Below are 18,392 nucleotides of genomic sequence, written 5' to 3'. Positions count from 1 at the left end.
CAGTGCTTTGCAGTCAGTTGTTGTCTTTGCAGAATCTCCTATCACAACTTTAGTGTGTTTCTGGGGTAGTAGGGTAACTTTACTCATACTTTCCAGGGTTTTGGGATGGGGTATCTTGGACACCCTTAGTGTTTTCTTACACTCCCAGCGACCCTCTACACACTACATTAAGCCTGGGGTCCATTTGTGGTTCGCATTCCACTTTTAGAGTATATGGCTTGTGTTGCTCCTAGGCCTATTGCATCCTATTGTATTCTACAGTGTTTGCACTACTTTTTGTTAACTGTTTACTTACCTGATTTTGGTTTGTGTGTATATTTTGTGTATTTTACTTACCTCCTAAGGGAGTATATCCTCTGAGATATTTTTGGCACATTGTCACAAAAATAAAGTACCTTTATTGTTTGTAACTCTGAGTATTGTGATTCTTATGATATAGTGCTATATGATATAAGTGGTATAATAGGAGCTTTGCATGTCTCCTAGTTCAGCCTAAGCTGCTCTGCTATAGCTACCTCTATCAGCCTAAGCTGCTAGGACACTACTAATCTACTAATAAGGGATAACTGGACCTGGCACAAGGTGTAAGCACCATCAGGTACCTATTATAAGCTAGGCCAGCCTCCTACAGTGAGTCCCATAGCTCAGGGTGGTGGGGACAAAGTCTCTCTCGAGGCATTAGTTATTCCTGTTTCGGGCAGTGCCCAGCCTCTGCTCTCCACTCACATTCCAGCTGTCAAGGTCCCAGTCAGCAGCATTCCCAGCCCCAGAGGCCTTTATGCAGACCCCCACACTCTTCTCTATAGTCTCGCCAGGCGTGGATCCTCACCGCCCATCCAGAGTCAATGTCCGAGGAGGGATGGGCTCAAAAGGACCCCAAGCACACCCTCGCTTGCACTCACCACCCATAAAGTCCCCAAGGGTTGCAGGTCACCATGGCACTGTTTGTGGATGGTGCTAGTAATGGTTGAAGAGGGGGATAGTCCGTTCTCCTCCCCCTCCTCCTGCAGCCAGTTCCACCTTAGGGCTGCAGAGCCTGCAACACAGATGTTTAATCCCAAAAGTTGTGCACTGGTCCTGGCAGAAGTGCCTTGCAAGTAATATCTGTGTGTCAGGGGGGTGTCTTCCCCGTGGGAGCATGTGACACAATCACGCTGAATCCCAGGTGGGGGATAGATCCTCACTCTCCTCATGTAGCGCAGGAAGGATCCACAGCTCTATGCAGTTCTTTGTGGGCAGCCCCCCCTTTGTTATTCAAGTTTTCTGTGGAGCTAATCTTAGGTAATGGGGCCGGCCACTGCACGTCTGGGCCCAATGCCCACTCACATACTCAAGAATTCTAGGCCCCAGGGACTTGCTGCCTTGTACCATCTTGAGCCCGTCCCATGCTGCACCACAGGTGCTCACCTATGTACAGTCCTCAGGAGGGACCAGGGCCCAGCACAGCTAGTCTGCTGATCCACCATGCATGGCCCCTGGCCGCAGTCTCCAGGCAGCCGTTGCCCACCAGATGAATACGCCTGCCTCACTCAGGGATTTCCGTCTTGGGATGCTGTGCTTCGCCGCAATACGTTTCCTGCAGCCTCTGCTCCTCTCCCTGTGCTTAGGCTTCTAGGGTACCGGGGTCAGCGCCACCCTTCAGCAGCTGTCTTGTGAGCCTTCTTTGCTGTCAGAAGTCAAGGGTCGGCTGTCAGGAACGCAGGGACAGGGCTCTGCTGTCATCTTACCTTGCTCGCGGCTTTCTGCACTCTGGTGCTGAACCACCTCCTGGGACCACTGTAACTGTGAACTCACTCCGATTCTGGTGGTTGCTTCATGAGTTTGCTTGATCAGTGGTGCTGCAGGGTTAGGGGGACCGCAACTTTGGGCAGGATTCTTCTGGGCTTGGGATCACCGGGCGGGAGCCAACAAGGACGCGTCCTACTCCATCAGGCGCTAACCACTGCCCCAGGAATTCTTGTACAATATATGATGGATTACTGGACTTCCAAGGGCTAGCATGAAGTATATATTCACGCACCAGGACATCCTGCCCGATTCAGCATCAGCATTGCTGTACCTACAAGTGGAGACGAGGGTTGATCCAGTAAAATCACAACCCAGCTGTCGCTGTTGCTTCACACACCCAATTAGTTAGTCCAATTATGAATATGTCTGCGAAGTCGTATTGAAGGCGAGGAAGAAGACTAAACATGTCTGAAAGTGTGGTGCTGTAAAAAATAGGAATGTAAATACATTTTGTAAGAGCAAATAAAGTCATACAGGGGAGGAAAGAGTAAACACTGATGGTTTAAAGGATCCTTGTCTTACCCTGCATCTTCTGTTCTTATGATCATATGAATCAATTCGTTCCTAAACGTAGGACAGAAGAATATTGAAAAACAAACGAGCTAGCAACATGTCTGCTGGACAAATTACATTCTAAGAAAGAAGGACAAAAACACATTCAAAGAGAGATGCAAGAGAAATTTAGGGAGCACAATACGAAAATATTGACGAAGAGAAGCAAAAAAAGTAAAGAGCAAAAACGCAGGATTATTCTGGCAATAAAAATAGAAAAAATCCGAATTTACACTATGGATAATTCAACATTGCATCACCAATACAATGTCTGACTTTCAAAAAATTAAAACGACCTATAGTGAATTTCCAGTAAGGCATTGTTTTCTATAGAGCAGACATTCCTGAACGGAAGTAAGCATTACAGTCTCTTAGCGAGATGTAGAATCTGCCAAATTAACCAGAGGAAAAAAACTATTAATAGGGTAAAACTACCCTCAGCTGACTACGCCACTAAAATGTTCCACTTTTTCCACAATTACGAATGAAGAAGATAAAAAAAAAACAACATCTAGGGGAGTTTGAACTTGTGTTTCAGTGCTGGCATATTCACAAATGAAGCTCCACAACAATTACCGATGTCACCCTAGCACAGGACTCACCATCTCTAACACAATTATTAACTGAAAACCTAATGGCATATTAGTATGCGTTAGTAATGAATCCCTAATGGCATTTCAACTGATAAAATGACAATGTAAGGTTGCCTCTTTACCCTTCAGACAGTCAACATGAAATGCTTGAAAGGATTACAATGACGGAAAAAGATTAAGGGCAAAGCACGCCCATTTTACTTTGTGGGAGCACCAAAGAACACTGTAGAGGATCATAAAACGCCGCTCGACAAATTAGTGAGGTGGCAAATCCACTTCCTGGATTGCTCAACAATTTCTGTAAACAAGCTACCAGTGTGTGTGACACTCTCTATTTTTCAATCTTACAAAGACAGTTTGAATATTTTAACATCTACTTTTAAAATCAGTTTCCCCTTCTAAAACAATCTTGAGGCACTCTCTTTGTACACAATGGGGTAGATTTACTAATATTTGGTGCAAAGTAATGCAACGAAGCAAGACAACTTGTTGTGATCTGCTGCACCATATGGAGAGGGCAGGAATTCCCCATATCTCCCAAGATGCAGCGCATTGTAGCTCATCCTCTGTGATGGTGCATTTGTGGCTGCCAAGTGCCAATGCAGACACCCTTGCACCCCATCATCAGAGTTAGGAGGCTTTTTATGCAGGAAGGGACACCTCAGAGGCTTTTTACTCTTTCCATCTGTGCTGCAGGATGCAGAACATGCAAAAACCGGAACAAATGATAAGAAATAAACACATTTCTCCTTGTTAAGCCTCCCCAGGTAAGACTTGCACTTTGACACATTCCCATGTTCTCTATTGTCAGTGTGAGAGTTGACTTTTTCCCTTGTTATATCAATTGCATTGTGAATTAAGCATATGCTAACAAAAGCCGTGTTTACACCATCTTCCATCTTTGGATCAATGTCACAATATATCACGTGATGCTTGCTGCTGTAAATGGAGAGTGCTCCCAGAACCTTCCCTTCACTGTACCTAACCAAGGACATTTCAACTGTTCCAAGCTACTGCTATCGACTGTATCAATTGACATGCTTGAATAAAATGTGAAAATGACTCAGATCCTATATAACACTGCCATGACTCAATCTTCAAATGTACTTTGTAGTAAAATGTTCCTTCCTCCTTGTTCCCTATGGTTGCTTATTCACAGATCCATATACCTGTGAAAAATGTATGAACTTCTTTGTCTATAGCTCTAAAAAGAAAATGTGATCTGTACAGGAGTGCCTTATTCCACACCTTTTAAGGTGAATCTAAGCCAGATATCACATCAATCTGTACTGAGTTCTTTGTACTTACGATCTGTACGATTTTGAAAACTTGCTGAGCACATATTTCATGTAATTGCCTATTAAACCTTTATGTTAAATTTCAAATGGCACTCTTTGTCTGTCATTTTTATGAAAATGTTGCAGTTTTGATTATTGAACTTGAATAGCAGTGACCGGTCAAATTGGGGAGCACCAAGGTCTGTACCACTCCCAGTCTTAGCTGTTGATGTGCCTTTTTGGTATGATCATTTAGGATGGGTTTGTGCACTGACAGATCTGGTAGCAAAGGGTGGTTCCGATTGCACCGACTTGTAATTGACAAACTAATTGGCTGCAGAACCGAGTACTGCACCTTCATGGTGCAGAGAGATTATCCCAGAGATTTAAATTGACCCAGTCATAACCTGATCCTCTTTCTGCAAAGATGAAATGCTGAAGAACACGAGTTTCAACAGAGATTGCATGCATGCAAACAATTACCCAGTTGCATAGCAGTGGATGGTGTTTTTTTTTAGTATTTGCGTTGTAGTGGGGTGCTGTGGGTGGATTTCAAGAGCAGCTATTATGTGGCTTTGATTGCTGGATTTGTAGAAGCAATAATTATTATGTTTTTGTTAAACTCTTTGGCTTTTGAAAGTGATGAATGCCTGAGTTGTTACACATATGATACAGAGCTAAAGAGACTTATCTCAAGTTATAAGGCCAGGTTCAACAGTGCTGAATTGGTGAGGTGAGGTGACTATTAGGCACTACCCGTTACACCAAAATGGGACATAGGTGGTCATTACAACCCTGGCGGTCAATGTTAAAGCGGCGGTAAAACCGCAAACAGACCGGCGGAAAAAAAAATGGAATCACGACCGTGGCGGAAACTGCCAACAAAGACAGCCACTTTAACACTCAGACCGCCATGGCGGTACAAACAAACAGCTTGGCGGTCACCGCCAGTAGACAGGCGGAGGACAATATACCGCCCACAGTATCACAACCTACCAATCCGCCACCTTTTCCGGGGCGGATTCACCACGGACAAAAACACAGCGGAAACAGGACTTCAAAGGGAAAACGCTCACCTCTACACACCCCACGAGGAATCCGGACGCCATGGAACCCGAGCTCCAGATCCTGCCAGCCCTTATCTTCTTGCTCCTCTACCAAGAGCACGAACGGCGGCGGCGAAGACAACGGTGAGTACTGCACCTACGACACAGGGGAGGGGGGGGGGAAAACAGGGACACACACACGCAATACGCAACACCCCCACCCTCACCCACAACAACACACACACTAATACAGCATGATACATTACAGTTACACCCCCAACCCCCCCGAAAGAATGCAAAGACCAAAGAAAATGAGTGTAACCATTGTAATATATTAAAATCCAGTACACAAAAATATATATATACACTATAAACAAAATGTACACCAAGAATAGTAGTCCAGGTAGTGCTCCATTGAAGTCCGTGGAACACTGGGCCCACACGGTACGGGCAAGGCCCACACTCAATCCCCGAACATGACGGAGAGAACACTGCAGGGCCATTAGATAGCAATAAAACAGGCACCTCAGGGGGAAGGGAAAGGGGGGGCACCTCGGCCGGTTGAGTGTACGATGCCAAATCCACGAGGGGGCCACATGCCCACTGTTCCATCATGGGGAGTGCAAAGCCACAGTCTCTCAAGTCTCTACAGTGGGTGGTTTGCCCACTGTTCAATCCTGGGGAGTGCAAAGCCACAGTCTCTCAAGTCTCTACAGTGGGTGGGTTGCCCACTGTTCAATCCTGGGGAGTGCAAAGCCACAGTCTCTCAAGTTTCTACAGTGGGTGGGTTGCCCACTGTTCCATCCTGGGGAGTGCAAAGCCACAGTCTCTCAAGTCTCGACAGTGGGTGGTTTGCCCACTGTTCAAACCTGGGGAGTGCAAAGCCACAGTCGCTCACGTCTCTACAGTGGGTGGTTTGCCCACAGTTCAATCCTGCAGAGTGCAAAGCCACAGTCTCTCAAGTCTCTACAGTGGGTGGTTTGCCCACTGTTCAATCCTGGGGAGTGCAAAGCCACAGTCACTCAAGTCTTTACAGTTGGTGGCTTGCCCACTGTTCCATCCTGGGGAGTGCAAAACCACAGTCTCACAAGTCTCTACAATGGGTGGTTTGCCCATTGTTCAATCCTGGGGAGTGCAAAGCTAAAGTCTCTCAAGTGGATGCCTTTCTCCACTGGTTCTGGAGGGGGCTTGGTGCCCAGAGTGCTTCATCCTGCCAAGGACAGTGGTAGTGGATGTGTTACTCCACTGGTTCTGGAGGGAGCATTGTGCCCAGAGTGCTTCATCCTGCCGAGGACAGAGGTAGTGGATGTGATACTCCACTGGTTCTGGAGGGGGCTTGGTGCCCAGAGTGCTTCATCCTGCCAAGGACAGAGGTAGTGGATGCCTTTCTCCACTGGTTCTGGAGGGGGCTTTGTGCCAAGAGTGCTTCATCCTGCCAAGGACAGAGGTACTGGATGTGATACTCCACTGGTTCTGGAGGGGGCTTGGTGCCCAGAGTGCTTCATCCTGCTCGTGACGGACTCAGTAGCGTCAGTGCCCTTGGCCTTCATGGGCCTGCGGTACTTGTTGCGGCGGTGCCCTGTTCAGCAGTGCTTGTGGCGGCGGTGCCCTGTTCAGCGGTGCTTGTTGCGGCGGTGCCCTGTTCAGCGGTGCTTGTGGCGGCAGTGCTCTATTCAGCGGTGCTTGTGGCGGCGGTGCCGTGTTCAGCGGTGCTTGTGGCGGCGGTGCCCTGTTCAGCGGTGCATGTGGGTGCATATGGTGGCGGTGCCCTGTTCAGCGGTGCATGTGGCGGCGGTGCCCTGTTCAGCGGTGCCTGTGGCGGCGGGGTTCTTTGCAGTGACTCAGCTGCTGTCGGTCCTGTCTGGCGCAGCGGGGCTGGTGATGGCGGTCCTTCATGGCCCAGCGGGGCTAGTGTTGGCGGTCCTGTCTGGCCCAGCGGGGCTGGTGCTGGCGTTCCTGTCTGGCCCAGCGGGCTGGTGCTGGGGGTGGCCTCCTGGGCAGCGGGGATGATGGCGGTGGCCTCCTGGGCAGCAGGGCTGGCGGCAGTCGCCTCCTGGGCAGCGGGGATGATGGCAGTCACCTCCTGGGCAGCTGGCCTGGTGCTGGCAGTGGCCTCCTGGGTAGCTGGCCTGGTGCTGGCGGTGGACTCCTGGGCAGCAGGGCTGGTGGCGGTCGCCTCCTGGGCAGCAGGGCTGGTAGCGGTCGCCTCCTGGGCAGTGAGGATGATGGCGGTCACCTCCTGGGCAGCTGGCCTGGTGCTGACGGTGGCCCCCTGGGCAGCAGGGCTGGTGGCGGTCACCTCTTGGGCAGCAGGGCTGGTGGCGGTGGCCTCCTGGGCAGCAGGGCTGGTGTCGGTGGCCTCCTGGGCAGAAGGGCTGGTGGTGGTCACCTCCTGGGCAGCGGGGATGATGGCGGTGGCCTCCTGGGCAGCTGGCCTGGTGCTGGCGGTGGCCTCCTGGGCAGCTGGGCTTGTGGCGGTCGCCTCCTAGGCAGCGGGGATGATGGCGGTCGCCTCCTGGACAGCTGGCCTGGGGCTGGCGGTGGCCTCCTGGGCAGCAGGGCTGGTGGCGGTGGCCTCCTGGGCAGCTGGGCTGGTGGCGGTTGCCTCCTGGGCAGCAGGGCTGGTGGCGGTGGCCTCCTGGGCAGCAGGGCTGGTGGCCTCCTGGGCAGCAGGGATGATAGCGGTTGTTAGAAATGTGTTTTTTGGTTGGCAGTCAGGTTACCCCCTGTCCAAGCAAAAGCCCTCACTCTAGTCAGGGTAAGTCACACACAATCCAAGATTATCCTGTGCCCACCCTCTGGTAGCTTGGCACGAGCAGTCAGGCTTAACTTAGAGGGCAATGTGTAAAGTATTTGTGCAATAAATCATACAATACCACCATATAGCACCACAAAAATACACCACACAATGTTTAGAAAAATATATAATGTTTATCAGGATAATTGTAGGTCAAAACTAATAAAGTTGCAATGTGAATTTGTAGAGATATCACTGAAAAGTGATATAAAGTGTCTTAAGTTTTTAAAAAGCAAACAAAGGGGGTCATTCTGACCCTGGCGGCCGGTGGCCGCCAGGGCCACCGACCACGGGAGCACCGCCAACAGCCTGGCGGTGCCCCTTAGGGCATTCTGACCGCGGCGCTTTGGCCGCGGTCAGTGCAGGAAAACCGGCGGTCTCCCGCCGGTTTTCCGCTGCCCGTTAGAATCCTCAAAGGCGGCGCAGCATGCTGCGCCGCCTTGGGGATTCTGACACCCCCTACCGCCATCCTGTTCCTGGCGGTTCGCCCGCCAGGAACAGGATGGCGGTAGGGGGTGTCGCGGGGCCCCTGGGGGCCCCTGCAGTGCCCATGCCAATGGCATGGGCACTGCAGGGGCCCCCGTAAGAGGGCCCTGCTTGTATTTCACTGTCTGCATAGCAGACAGTGAAATACGCGACGGGTGCAGTAGCACCCGTCGCACCTTCCCACTCCGCCGGCTCGATTACGAGCCGGCTTCATGGTGGGAAGGTCGTTTTCCCCTGGGCTGGCGGGCGGCCTTTTGAAGGCCGCCCGCCAGCCCAGGGGAAAACTCAAAATACCCGCCGCGGTCTTCCGACCGCGGTACGGTATTTTGGCGGCTCCCGCCGGGCGCGCGGTGTCCGCGCCCGGCGGGAGTCAGAATGACCCCCAAAGTCTCTTTCAAGCACAAAGTACCTGGTTTGGAGTGGAAAATCTCCTCAGAGGGCCACAGAAGAAGAGATACGTGGAAAAAGGGTGTGTGTGTCGATTTCTCCTCAGCACACACGGACTTGCGTCGTTATTTATCACGCGGGGAAGTCGTGCGTCGTTTTCTGGCACGCGGACAGTCTCTTTCTGTGGATCGCGGGGATTACCAGATGTCCCGGGTCTGTGTGTGGATTTTCCTGCTTGTTTTCTGGCTGCGCGTCGTTCTGCGGGGTTGCGCGTCAAAATTACGATCTCACAGCAGGCGTCGCGTTGATTTCTCCTCTGGAGGTCGGGCGGCGTTGTCCTTGCAAAGCCGTGCATCGAAGTTCCGTCGCCCCGAAGGCGTCGCGTCGATCAGCGTCGGTGTGCATCGTTTTTCTCGCCGCGGAACAAGCTGTGCGTCGAACATTTCGGCGCACGGAGCGTCCAAGTGAAAAAGAGAAGTCTTTTTGGTCCTGAGACTTCAGGGAACAGAAGGCAAGCTCTATCCAAGCCCTTGGAGAGCACTTTTACAGCCAGACAAGAGTTCAGCAATGCAGCAGGCCAACAGCAAGGCAGCAGTCCTTTGTAGAAAGCAGACAGGTGAGTCCTTTGAGCAGCCAGGCAGTTCTTCTTGGCAGGATGTAGTTTCTGGTTCAGGTTTCTTCTCCAGCAAGTGTCCGATGAGGTAGGGCAGAGGCCCTGTTTTATACCCAAATGTGCCTTTGAAGTGGGGGGGGACTTCAAAGAGTGGCTAAGAAGTGCACCAGGTCCCCTTTCAGTTCAATCCTGTCTGCCAGGGTCCCAGTAGGGGGTGTGGCAGTCCTTTGTGTGAGAGCAGGCCCCCCACCCTCCCAGCCCAGGAAGACCCATTCAAAATGCAGATGTATGCAAGTGAGGCTGAGTACCCTGTGTTTGGGGTGTGTCTGAGTGAATGCACAAGGAGCTGTCAACTAAGCCCAGCCAGACGTGGATTGTAAGGCACAGAAAGATTTAAGTGCAAAGAAATGCTCACTTTCTAAAAGTGGCATTTCTAGAATAGTAATATTAAACCCAACTTCACCAGTCAGCAGGATTTTATATTACCATTCTGGCCATACTAAATATGACCTTCCTACTCCTTTCAGATCAGTAGCTAACACTTCAATACTGTATGAGGGCAGCCCCAATGTTAGCCTATGAAGGGAGCAGGCCTCACAGTAGTGCAAAAACGAATTTAGGAGTTTTACACTACGAGGACATGTAAACTACACAGGTACATGTCCTGCCTTTCACCCACACAGCACCCTGCTCTAGGGGTTACCTAGGGCACACATTAGACGTGACTTATATGTGGAGAAAGGGGAGGTTTAGGCTTGGCAAGTACTTTTAAATGCCAAGTCGAGGTGACAGTGAAACTGCACACACAGGCCTTGCAATGGCAGGCCTGAGAGAAGGGAAAGGGGCTACTTAAGTGGGTGGCACAACCAGTGCTGCAGGCCCACTAGTAGCATTTAATCTACCGGCCCTATGCACATAGAGTGCACATTACTAGGGACTTATAAGTAAATTAATAGTCCAATCAGGTATGATTCAAGGTTACCATGTTTTAAGGGAGAGAGCATATGCACTTTAGCACTGGTTAGCAGTGTTAAAGTGCGCAGAGTCTAAAAGCCAGCAAAAACAGTGTCCAAAAAGTGGAGGGAGGCAGGCAAAAAGTTAGGGGTGACCACCCTAAGGCTGTCAGGTTTAACAGCGGTCTTCTCCACCGTGCTGCTCTTCCCAGACTTGCTGACTTTCTTGTGGCCCTTCCCCACCTTGGAAGGTGTCGCAGCTGACTCCACACTCCCACCTGTACCCATGGGAGCGGCTTTGGTGACTAGAGTCTTCCCCCTCTCCCGCCGGGCACTGGCCAACTTTCGATGCTTGACAGGTGGGGGACTGTCCGTGCTGTGGCTCGGTGCCACACTGGCTGCCCTGGTGGCCGGTGCACTCCAGATTCCGGTGACTGCAGGCACCACTGGTCCCGGAGATGTTGTGGCTGAGTTGCTAGGTTGGGTCCTGGAGAGTCGGGCCCTAGGAGACGGACGGGGTGGGGGAGGTGAGGGAAAGAGGTCAAGGTTGGACAGGAAAAGTTTTTGGGGAACACTGGGACGGACAGGTGGAGGGGGTTTGGGAGTGGAGGAAGAGGTTGTGGTTGTAGGAGGTGTTCGTTTGGTGATTTTGGGTGAAGGTGCATGTGCTGGAGGCTGTCGTGAGGTGGATGGCTGTTGGGTGGGTGTGTGCCTGCGTTTGTGTATTTTGGGAGGTGGCGTCAAAGACACACTGGGAGAGGACACAGGGGATGTGTGAATGGCAGTGGGGGTGGTGACTGCACGTGAGCGGGGTGTGGTGGTGGGTGTGCTGGTGATGGAACTAGTGGCTTTAGATGTGGTGCATGCAGGTGTGAGTGTAGACGAGACTGGGAGGGAGGAGGGAGTCGAGGAGGAGGGGGACACAGTGGAGGCAGTGGATGTTGGTGTGTCTGCATGTGTGTGATGCTTGCGTGAGTGCCTGTGGGATGTATGGTGCTTATGTTTGCCAGAGCTTCCCTTATGTGTTGATGTGTGTGCATGCTGGTCTGAAGGTGTGCTTGGGATAGGCTGAGGTAGAGTTGATTGGGTTTGGGTGGAGGAAGTTGGAGGGGGGAGGCTAGAGACAGGGACAATAGCTGCCATCAGTGCTGCGGCCAGAGTCTGAAAAGGTCGCTGAAGGGCCGCCTGACCAGAATGAATGCCCTCCAGGAATGCATTTGTTTGTTGCAACTGCCTTTCTACACCCTCAGTGGCATTTAAAATGGTAGACTGCCCAACAGTAAGGGACCTGAGGTGGTCAATGGCCTCCTCACTGAGAGCAGCAGGGGTGACAGGGGCAGGGGCTGAGGTGTCTGGGGCGAAGGTGATGCCCACCCTCCTGGGTGAGTGGGCACGGGGCAAAGGCTGAGGGGCTGCTGGGAGGGCGTTGCTGGTGGGGGGGTGGCGGCTGTACCTGTAGATGCGGGGGGCACAGATGTTGCCGCCACCACAAAGGAGCTCCCATCAGAGGACGAGTCTGTGTCACTGGTGTCAGCTCCTGTCCCCGCCATGGATTTCCCCTCGCCCTCCGTCCCACTGGTGAACTCCGAGTCCGTTGTCTCGCCCTCCAGGGCCATGTGGGATGCAGCCCCCTAGTGCTCCGTTGCCACTGGTCCTCCGCCTGATGATGCTAATGCACACAAGAACAGGGAGACCACAAAAAGGGGGAGGGGCGACAGAAGAAAGGAATGTTGAGTGCATGCATTACTGCTACCGTTGGCAGACACAACAGACACAGAGGCCCCCTGCACTACGCCGCACACTTGGGCTCCACTGTTCAATCCCTGGGACATGGCCTACAAGGCTATGGGCGACATCTGCACACATGGATGGCACAGGAGCCTGCCTAGTTGTACTTGGCACTGTACACAGGTGGGGTGCCACAGGGTCTGCCAGAACAAGGGGACCTAACTAGCACACTCGCCCTGGCCTAGGGAAACCCACAGCCCACCTCCCCCACCCAGACACCTCCACTGCGCGCAAAATCAGCAGAATGGGAGTGTACTCACCCCCTTGTGGCTGCTGTGATGCCCTCCAGCGCTCATCGAACTCCGGGTACGCCACCGCCAGGATCCTGAACATCAGGGGGGCCATGGTGCGACAGGCACCCCTCCCACATTGGGAGGCCATCCCCAGCTGGGCCTCCGCCGTCTTCTTGCTCCAGTGGCAAACGTCCTCCCATCTCTTACGGCAGTGGGTGCTCCGTCTCTGGTAGACCCCCAGGGTCCAGACGTCCTTGGCGATGGCACGCCAAATATCTTTTTTCTGGTGGGCGCTGACCTACATGAATTGTACAGGGGGAAAAGAAAAGTTATTACCAAATGCACCGTCACAGTCATTGGCCCCCATCCCTACCCTTGCCATGATGCACATGCACTCACCGTCGTTTCATGCACGCCTCAATCTCCCCCCCATCTTTCATCCACCCCACTGCACACACAGGCATAGCCCATACAGCATGCTCCCAGTGTACTTACCTGTTTGTCTGGAGGACCATAGAGTAGCGTGTACTGGGGGAGGACCCCATCCACGAGTTTCTCCAACTCCTCTGATGTGAAGGCAGGGGCCCTTTCCCCAGACGCACAAGCCATTGTCTCTTCCAGACCGAGGTCACAGTAGCACTTGCAGTGTAGGTCCTCTCCTGTCGAAGATCAGGTATCGAGTGATTGAACAGATAGAAAATGGCAGTCACGTCCGCGGCGGTGCGTACCGTCACCTCCGGCGTACATTGTCATTGGCTCCTGGGACCCATAGGGTCCAATGTTAACCAATGTAGAATTGCGCCGCGGTCTTCGACCGCCTACCTCGACGGTGTACAACGTCAGCGCAGTTACCTCACATCCCATTCTCCCACTTTACAGGTCAGGCAGCCGTCATTTCAGGGGCCCACATGGCTTAATTTTTAACTGCGTCACACATACCTAGGCCTTGCCTCAACACTCATACAGGCCAAATTTCGGATTATGATTTGTGTTATGTGTAAGCTGTGGGTACGTACCTCTGAGTTTGTTGACTCTGTGCTCGCTGTTGTCCTTCATAAGCACTGTCCCATGGGACATGTGAGAAGATGGCGGCATCCACCGGTGTACAGACCACTGGTGGACCTGTCAACAATGGAGGAAAGACATGTGATCATCACCTACAGGCTTGACCGTGCCACAATCCCGGAACTGTGTGCCCAGCTGGAGCCAGACCTGATGTCAGCTATCCGCCATCCCACAGGAATCCCCCCTCAAGTGTAGGTGCTGTCAGTACTCCATTTCCTTGCAAGTGGGTCATTTCAAACAACAGTGGCCTTAGCATCAGGGATGTCACAGCCTATGTTTCCAACGTGTTGTCCAGAGTGTTGTCTGCCCTGCTAAAGCACATGCGGAGCTACATCGTTTTCCCTCAGGTGGAGGATTTGCCTACAGTGAAAGGAGACTTCTATGCCCTGGGACATATCCCCAACATCATAGGTGCCATTGATCGAACACATGTGGCTTTGGTACCCCCACGCAGGAGTGATCAGGTGAACAGAAACTGGAAGAGTTATCATTCCATGAATGTGCAGATGGTGTATTTGGCCGACTAGTACATCCCCCATGTTAATGCCAAATTCCCTGGCTCAGTGCATGACGCTTACATCCTGTGGAATAGCAGCATCCCTTATGTGATGGGGCAACTCCAGAGGCACCGGGTGTGGCTATTAGGTGAGCACCTGGAAGCAAGTCAGTGGGAATGGTTGTCTCGGTCTGGGGATATCCCTACAGGTTAGTGTGTGTCTAACAGTTGTCCCTCGCCATTTGCAGGTGACTCTGGTTACCCCAACCTGTCATGGCTACTGACCCCAGTGAGGAATCCCAGGACAAGGCCAGAGGAAAGCTACAATGAGGCCCATGGGCGAACTCAGCGGATAATAGAGCGGACCTTCGGCCTCCTGAAGGCCAGGTTCCGGTGCCTCCATATGACAGGTGGATCCCTATTCTACTCACCAAAGAAGGTGTGCCAGATCATCGTGGCCTGCTGTATGCTTCACAACTTAGCTTTGCAACGACAGGTGCCTTTTCTGCAGGAGGATGGTCCAGATGGCTGTGTTGTTGCAGCTGTGGAGCCTGTGGACAGTGAATATGAGGAAGCAGAAGAAGAGGACATCGACAACAGGAACTCTGTGATCCTGAAATATTTCCAGTGAAACACAGGTAAGAATACAAACCTGCCTACTACATGTACTTTAACACTACTACCTCTCTACTGTCTGTCGTTTTCACCCAGTGTATGGTCACTGAGTTGTCACTTTTCCTTACGATTTCACAGATGTGGGTCCCACAGTGTGACATCTGCTTTGTTTCCTCATGGACCAGAGCTGTGTGACATAGGTATGTTGACATTACATTTGTTATAGCATTTTGCCACTATAATTGCTAATACACTATTTCGAAATCACAGACTGACTCCAGATTGTTTTGTGCTTCAAGGGTGTTTATTTAAGTGCTCAAAATTGGAGGAGGTTGTAAAATGGTGAGGGGTGATGGTGGAGGAATGTCCATGGCAGAGTCCAGTCTATTAGTCTCACAGGTGCATTGCCCAAATGGGCATAGGAAGTGGAGCTGGGGCAGTTTGAGATGGACAGGGTGACAAAGTGGGACAGAAAGATGACATTCAGAGTGGTCTCATTTCTTTGCGGGGTCTTGGCATCGTTCTCTGTCTTTGTCCTGGATCTCAGGGACCGTTTGCAGGGTGGTTCTCCCTCTACAGGGGGTGGGGTGCTGGTGTGCTGGTCCTGTGGCGGTGCCTCCTGTCCACTAGCACCGGCGGAGGTGGTGGGCAGTTCATCATCCAGGCTAGTGTCAGGGGCCCCTTGTTGTGCCACAGTGTCCCTCCTGGTGTTGAGTACTTCCTTCAGCACCCCTACTATGGTGCCTGGGGTGGAATTGATGGATCTGAGTTCCTCCCTGAAGCCAAATACTGTTCCTCCTGCAGGCACTGAGTCTCCTGAAACTTCAATTTCTATTGCCATCGTCTCCAGGGAGTGGTGGTAGGCTCCCATGATGTTGGAGAGGGCCTTGTGGAGAGTGGGTTCCCTTGGCCGGTCCTCCCCCTGTCGCACAGCAGCCCTCCCAGTTCCCCTATGTTCCTGGGCCTACGTCACCTGGACCGTGTGCCCACTACCACTGCCCCCAGGTCCCTGTTGTTGTTGGTGTGGTGGGTTAGCCTGGGTTCCCTGTAGTGGTGGACTCACTGCTGATTGACGTGTCCTGGGGACAGAGGTATGGGCCCGCTGGGTGGGTGCTGTGCTGGTGTTTCCATAGGGGGGAAGCTCTGTAGTGGCCTGTGACTGTGTGAGGGGAACCGACTCTCCCGAGGTCCCCGATGGGCCGGGCTGGTCATCTAGATCCAGTTGGACAGAGCTGCTGTCATCACTGTGGGCCTCTTCTGTTGGTGGTGTGGACATGTGTGGACCCTCCTGTCCGGTGACGTTGGGTAGGGGTCCGGCAGGGGTATAAAAGGATGTTTATTACATCTGTGTGTGCCATGGTGTGCAATAGGTGGGTGACCGTGTACCCCAGTGCTTGCATTCCTGTGTGGGACCTTGTGTGATGGTGGTTTAGGGGGGTGTATGGGTATGTGCAGTGGCCATGCTTTGGTGATGGGTGTCCATGCTTTGTTGTTGCATGCAGGGCTTGGTGTTAGGATGTGTGGTTTGTGATGTTGGGACATGTGTGAGGAGTTGGAGTGATGGGAGTGAGGGTGAGGGTGGGGTATGTGATGGCATGTAGGTAGGGTGGGGGATGTAATAGTTAAGATTTGACTTACCAGAGTCTATTCCTCCATCTACTCCTGCGAGGCCCTCAGGATGCAGAATCGCCAAGACCTGCTCCTCCCATGTTGTTAGTTGTTGGGGGAGAGGTGGGGTCCACCGCAGTCCACTGAACCGCAAGGTGGTGTCTTGAGACCACGGAACGCACCTTCCCCGTATGTCGTTCCACCTCTTCCTGATGTCATCCCGATTTCTTGGGTGCTGTCCCACTGCATTCAGCCTGTCCATGTGTGTAGTGATAAGTTGGGTGATATTTAGTGGTGTGTTGTGTGAGGTGTGTGGAAGTTATGTGGGTGATGGTATTGTGTGCCTGTGGATGCTTGGTAGTTGTTTGTGGTGTCTTCTCTCGGTAATTGTGGTCGTAGGGGTTTGTGGGTGATGTGGGTGTGTGTTTTATATTGTATTGGGTGTGTGGGAGTTGTGTGTGTATGTGTATCAGGTGTGTGTATTTTGAATTGTTCAATGTGGCTGTGTTTTGTAAACAATTTAGTATTTTGAGCGCGGCGGTGTGTACCGCCAATGGAATACCGCGGTTGAACGACCTTCACGTGGATTCGTGTGTTGTGATAGTGTGGGCGTATTTCTGTTGGCGTGACAATGGAGGTTTAGTTTTCGCCAGTTTATCACTGACCTTTGGTGTGGCAGACTTGTGTGTGTGTCTGAATTTTGGCGGATTCCGACCTGTGGGTCCTAAAAGCTGTGGCGGATTTCCGCAGCTGTGGCGGTGTGTTGGCGGTCTTTTGCACGGCGGTAAGCGGCTTTTACCACCAATGTTGTAATTAGGGCCATAATCTTCACTTGTACAATTGTACTAATTGAACTCAGTGGCAGCTCACTCCTCTGGGCATGGTGGAGAATGTGCCAAGTACAGTATCTTTTTCAGGTTGAAGGCTCACTATTGGATGAAAGTAGGGAGTATTTTTACTGTTGTAAAGTTTTTCTGTTTAGTTGAAGCAGGTAAATTGTGGACATTTTGTAAAAGATGGTTCAGGTTCAGTCTGGTAGTAGTTGGGTGTTGCTTCATCAAGGTGCTTGCTGTGCAGGGACTAGCTGCCAGATGCTGTAGCTGCACTGCGAAACCTTTGAGACTTGCTGGTATTGATGGGCAATTTGTAAACCTATTAACATAGAGTAAGTGAGAGATTGCATTAGAGGGTGACTGAGAGTTTGTCAAAATGGAAAATCCCTCATTAAAGATGGGGAAAGAAGTGAACAAGGAGAAAAAGTGTTTCTTGAAGTTACTCCAGCTAGACAGATGGCAGGAAAGAAAGGGTTACACATGTGCATATGGTTAGCCAATGGCACGAATACACATCCAAAGATGGAGAACTATGATTCATACTAAGCAAGACCTTCCCTATTCCTTGCATGCAGTACCTGAGAAGGAGGACATATGACTTAAAACCACAGCTTAGGACCACTCAACTTGAAGCTCTAAACATTTGGGAGCACATTTCAAGCAAAAAGAAAGAAAGACAATAAAATTTAAAAAGTTGAAGTAGTGCTCATGCACGAAGAAGCGTGCAGGACAAGGAGTGACAGAGAAAGTGGTGAGAGGAAGCCATCAAAACTGTATGGGGCCTATCCTTCAATAAAGGCCAAAGAAAAGTAGAAGGGTAAACCAAAAATGGGGACTCAAACAGAGAGTTAGGATGAAGGTGCCTTTATGGACAAACTTCTCAGAATAAGACCACCCCCATACAATGTGGCAGCTCCACAGCCCCAGCAGTAACCAAGGTTGGGATAGATGTAGAAGCCCCAATAGAAGCTTGCCACTTCCAAGATATACATAAACTGCTATTTCATCCCATGATCAGGACCTCATACCCACCACAGAAAGCACACTATCCTCATCTAGCACTGTCATTTCTTCTCTAGCTGAGACATTTGTCAGTAACTTGAACCTGCCACAAGCATACCTCAGGACTCAGGACCTAGACCTGGAATGATGGCACTAGAATTCCTACAAAGAGCACGCTTGGTCAAAAGCAGGATGAAAGTTCAGTTAACTAGTACGGCTTTATCAGTTGATGCCCCAGATGCAGTACTGACCTGACAGCA

Source organism: Pleurodeles waltl, chromosome 5, assembly GCF_031143425.1.
Source record: "Pleurodeles waltl isolate 20211129_DDA chromosome 5, aPleWal1.hap1.20221129, whole genome shotgun sequence".
NCBI classification, from domain to species: Eukaryota; Metazoa; Chordata; class Amphibia; order Caudata; family Salamandridae; genus Pleurodeles; species Pleurodeles waltl.
This window is presented reverse-complemented; position numbering follows the sequence as displayed.